This window comes from Orcinus orca, chromosome 11, assembly GCF_937001465.1.
Source record: "Orcinus orca chromosome 11, mOrcOrc1.1, whole genome shotgun sequence".
In the NCBI taxonomy this organism is placed as follows: domain Eukaryota; kingdom Metazoa; phylum Chordata; class Mammalia; order Artiodactyla; family Delphinidae; genus Orcinus; species Orcinus orca.
In genome coordinates, this window is record NC_064569.1 from 44,012,717 (window position 1) to 44,018,716 (window position 6,000).

Consider the following 6,000-nt stretch of genomic DNA (forward strand, 5'->3'; position numbering starts at 1 on the left):
AATTGTCCATATGACATATGGCAGCCTGTTGTATCTGTGACCCAGGCTGGCCCATACCCAAGGTCTGAAATGGAACCTGAGAAAAGACTCTCTTTCCATTGACAAAAGCTCAGCTTTCAATTGTACGTTGTCTATGTAGATATAGGTTAGCTCACAGATCAATGCTTTGTTTCTTGAAAGTGCCCATCTTTCCGAGGGCTTAAATCCATTTCATGGCTGTCATCTTATATATCTTTAGAGTTTTAGAAAGAAAGATTTAACAGGGAATTATCGATATGAAAATAAGAAAATCTTTTACAACACAGGAGCAGCCTATCTTCGAAATTATTTTTTTCTGTCTATCTAACTTCAGAGTATAGTTTGGTGCATTAATTGCAAGCATTGGCTTTAGGATCTAATAAATGATATTTTAGTTACGTAACTTACTAGTTGAATTACCTTTATTAAATTGATTACCTTGCGAAAGCCTCAGTTCCCTCAAATTTAAAAGGGCAATAATAGCAATGACTTCCTCATAGGGTCATTCTGATGAATTAATTGAGATAACATGTCCAAAGCACATATTTAATAAATGGTATTTATTACCATTCATGTTACTATTCATTATTCTTTGATTACTCTCACACTGACTTTTCTCTTTGTCTCTAATAATATGACTAGGGAGTGCTGATGGTGACTGCAGTAGGCTTATTTAGGGAGTCCATAGAGATCTTTAGTTAAGAGGGTTGAATCAGACAGACTTGGGTTTGAATCTAACTGGCTGAGTTCAAAGCTAACCAGGCAATTTATTTAACATCTCTGTGTCTCGAGTTCCTTCTTGACAAAAAGGGCATAAAAATCCCACCAAATTCACAGAGTTGATATGAGAATTAGACGTGATGATAATGCCAATGAAGGGTTTATCTCAGGTTCTGGCACAAAGGAAGTAATATATTATTGTTATTGCTATTGTTGTTATTGGGAGTAGACGGGAAGGGATGAGGAAATTGAGAACAAGAAAGCAGAAAAGATCCTTTGAATTCATACAGTTGATCATTGAGTCGGGCCAATATCAAAAGCCAAGCCTTTTGACTAATACTCCTTACGCTGGAATGTGCTATTTTCTAACTCATCACAGGGACACCTTTAACAGAAATCCTCAAAGGCAAATTTCCTGAATTTGGGAAATAGGAAGCATCGTATTTTTCTTTCTTTTCTAGAAATTGGCCTGGAGCTAAAAGAAGACTTGTGGTAGCATTTTGCTGTCATCTGACCTAAGACGATGTAGGAAAGGAATACTATTATCTCACATATACATAGTACTATATATTTCTTTTCAATTCAATTTTGCAAATGGTTGCTGAGCACTTCTTCTGGGCCAGGCATTAAGTCAAGGGCTGCGAATACACAAATGAACACAGGACTGTGCTTTGTAAGTTTATAGTTCGACAGAGTATACATTAATAAAGCATTTCTACCCAGTTATCATTCAGTGCTGACAGCAAGATGAGGCAAGAAGTTCAAGTATTATAGATGCTGTTTAACAGAGGAGGAAGCTGATACTCAGAGTCATTTACTGATTAGCTAAGTCAAGCAATTAGTTAGAAGTTAAGTCAGAGACTATCTGATTACAATGTTTTGTTGGTTTGCTTGTTTTAGATAAGTCAAGTCCTGCTTTATTTGTGGTTAAATAAAACACACTTTCTGGGATGAGGTTAATGGATTATTATGACAATTCTGGATAATTTACTGGTTGAATAACCTTGGTTAAATTAATTAACCCCTCAAAGCCTCAGTTGCTTTGCTAAAATGGCTAAAATGATTTACTACAAATATGAAATAGAGCAAAGAAAATTGTAGTCAAGGCCCGGTTCAGATGCACAGTAACCAGGGAAGTAGTTGATCATAAAATCAAAGGAATCCCATTACGGCTGTCATAATACACAAGAAAATAAAATGTTTGACCAATACCTCAAATGTGTGTTAAGTAAATGAATTAACTTGCTAAATGTGAACTGAAGAAAATTTTAGAAAATAATGGCTAAAGCCTCAAGGAAAGGAAGAAGAAATTGCTGTTTATTGGGCATCTAAACCAGGTATAAGTCCCAAAGTAAAGTTCTTAATGTTATATCAGTCTTCAAAATAAACCATTTGAAGGAGGTTCCAGATATCGTAAAAACTTTGTAGAAATGTGTAAATAAATATGACACCATGGCAAGTGATGTAAACTCTCTGAGCTTTTGTTTTCTCATCTGTAGGATGAGACGACCGTGCCCTTAGAAACCTGAAGTTGCTCTCATCTTAATGTTTTCATGCGCAGTAAATGTCCATTTTCTCTGACCGATTACACATATTTTGAAAAAAAAAGAATGAACGATGATTGAATAAAAGATAACAGATGAAGAAAAAGTGGGCTACAAAGCATAAAATCAGGGGGGTGCCTTGTGCGGTTTCATCATTACTAGTCAGCTATCTTCAGAAACTGGGTGGCTTCAATTTATCCACTTAGACAGCAATTTTCTAGGCCATGAACCTATACTCTAGCAATAACCACCACAACACGTCTGGCAAGCCCATAATCTACATTTAGCTAAAGTAAACTTATCAAAGATAGAATTGAGAAATTGTGTCATTCCTAGAGTTGTGCCCTTCCCCCCCACTCTGCCCCTGAAGTGGGAAAGAACAGGAAGATGTTGATCATGTTGTTTACCTGATTGCAAATACAGCATGTTCTCTGTTATCCATATGGATAATTCATGTTGTAGATGACCGACCAAAAATATTTCATATGAAGCTTGTCTCTCCATGCCAGTTTTATAGTCCTAGTTTTTGGTGTGTGTGTATGTGTGTGTGTGGTGTGGCATGTATACACACACATATTAATGTATCTATATGTAAACAAACATATCAAGGTATGTATGTAAATACGTGCATATATATTTGAAGGTATGTGTCTATGTATTTTTTAATTGAAGTATAGTTGGTTTACAATGTTGTGTTATTTCAGACGTATAGCCAAGTGATTCAGTTACATATATATATATATATATATATTATATATATATATATACTTTTTCAGATTCTTTTCCATTACAGGTTATTACAAGATACTGAAATATAGTCCCCTGTGCTATACAGTAGGTCCTTGTTATCTATTTTATATATAGTAGTATGTGTATGTTAATCGCAAACTCCTAATTTATCCCTCCCCTGCAAAGGTACGTATATTTAACACGTATAGATTGTTGCATGTTGAAAACACACACACACACACACACACACACACACACACACACACACACACACACCTTTGAATGTACTCTAAAGTCAAATGGAAACACTTTTTGGACCATTTAATTTTTGGCAGGCCTGAGGCTTTCCTTCATTAACGTAATGCTACTAGTCACTGAGCTAGGTTAGGCACGGAAGAGCGGAGGCCGGCCGAGGCCGAGAGGCAGGAAAGAAGTGCAGGAGGCTCTAGTGTTCCCCGCTGGACCTGGAGGGGCAGCCGGATAAAGGTTAGGTGCTCTCTCCTCCTCTGAGAGCTGGCCTCTGAGCTGATGCAGATCCAGGGCAGGCGGGCACGTGGCTGCCCTCAGAGGGCCAGGCACAGGCGCGAGCTGCTCGGGGACTCCTGGGGCAGACGCTCCCCTGGCTCCTGCTCAGCCCGCTGCTGCCAGCCGGCGGCTTCCCTCCTGCCAGACCCCTGGGCATGCTGATGGGAATGGCACAATTACCTAATCACTGTCCAGGGAGATCTAGGCCACATGCAGACAGATGGAGGAGCAGGGGGATTCAGAACTGTTTAGGACTGGAGGAGCGAAGGAGAAAAGTGCTGGGAGAGGTTTGCCTAATGGGCCAGACTTGAAAGGAGGTTCTAAAGTCTCCTTGTCTCCAAGCAGCTCCCAGGCAAGCTGTTTTCTCACCTGAACAGAAGCTCTGGAAGGAAGGACCTTGGCCTTCCCCTCACTGCTGGCACATACGCTGAGAAAAGGCATTGACCCACAATGTCTGGGTTTCCAGAAGGAAGAGGAAGGATAGATGGGTATGGAAAGAAACAGAATCTGGGAGAGTCAGAGCTCCAGGAAGGCCCACTGAGAGAGGCTGACAGAGTCAGAGACACAGAGATCAAGGCAGCAGTGCAAGCGCTCACCGTGTTTCCTTCCTTACTTCTTCCTCTTCCCTCAGGCATTCTCACCCTCACTGCCCACTTAGGGCCCTCAGAATCTGTCTGTCTGGACTCCTGCGATAGTGTTCTTTTAAACTTCCAGTCTTTTTGCACGCAATGCTTCTTCTCTTCGTGAATCCATCCTGATTGACTGACCACCTTAAAGTAAAGCCACAATCATGTCATTTCTTTGATCAAAATCCTGCACTCGTCCTTCAACCACTATAGAAGGAAGTCCAAGCTTCCCAAGCCTAACATTTAAAGCCCGTGCACCACAACTGGTCTTGGTCTACATTTACGTATCACTAATGATATATATATATATATACACACACATATATCACCCCATTCCCCCCACCTTCTTACCCTCCTAGCTATACATCTGTGTTGCCTCTCTGGATTACAGCTCCTCTAATCAACATGAAGTGAAGTTGCTCCCCTGCCTTTGTTCCTGGCAATGCCTTTCTCCAGAGTGCTCTCTCCTCCATCGTCACTTGCTGAAATTGTATTTATCCTTCAAAGCCTAATTGAAATTCGTCCTTGATAAGCCTTTACCAGATATCCCTATAATAATTAGGACCACCTTCTTTATTTTATTTATTTATATGTATTGTATTTATATTATTGCCTCCTTTATATTTATTTAATTACTGCCTCCTTCTTTTTGCAGTTTAGAGAATCATGATAATTGATGCTACAAGCGAAGTTACTGTTTCCACTTATGTCTCCTTTACCGTTTATAAGCTTGAGAAGAGAGGCTGTTTCATCCTCTTGCACTGCTCCCGGTGCAGTCCTTTCCATATAGTAAGGATAAGGTAAAGCAAATTTTTTCTTTTTTTTTGGAGCACGTGAACACGTGCTGGGAATTGTGAAGGTAACTTTACATTCCCATGAACTCACACAGCTTTGGGAAAAAAACTTTTTTTTTTTTTCCATTTTACAGATGATCAAAAGGAGGTTCAGATAATGCCCAAGTCTACTCAGCTCATAAGAAGGAGGTGATGACTTGCTGTCGGAGTGATTTTTGCACAGATGTGTCAGTGAAAAAGACTGAACATTTCCTGAGTTTTGTCTCCCCAATGTCCACTATGCCAAAGAACAAAAACTTGACTATAAAAACTTTATTTAGACAAAGCCAGACAGGCTGGTTGAAACAATATGGAGTTAAATACACAGACCAATAAAAGCTGTTGAAGGAGTAGAGTTTTAAAAACAAACAAAACCAGAGGAACAGAAAAAGGGCCAACATATAGGCTAAGTGAGACAGAGAGAAGGGAAGGAGAGAGAAGAAGTCTAAATGAACAGAATAAAGGCAAGATAAAAGGCGTGTGGGTGCAATTTCCTCAAGTGGGACATCTCAAGTATATTTAGATGCTGTCCCAGAGGACCTGGGGTCTCCACGGAGTTGGGGAGGTAGGTCCACTTCAGGAAACAGCCAGCTGCTGCCTCTGTTGTGCCTCAGGTAGGAGCATGTGTATTGATTCCTGCTGCACAAAAGGCTGGGCACCACCACGATCTCCACCAAACCTCCCCGAAGACAGTCCCTGGTTATGTCTTCAGAGCAACAGAAATATCACCACAATAAATCGTTCTGGAGAAGAGCAAAGGCTACAGGTCTCCCAAGTCCCCCCATTCACCAGAAGACTTATGTCACAACATGAAAGTTTCCCTTTGGTCATTGGATATATCTTCTTTTTTTTTTTAATAAATTTATTTATTTATTTTTGGCTGCATTGGGTTTTCGTTGCTGCGTGCGGGCTTTCACTAGTTGCGGCAAGCGGGGGCTACTCTTCGTCACAGTGCACGGGCTTCTCATTGCAGTGGCTTCTCTTGTTGCGGAGCACGGGCTCTAG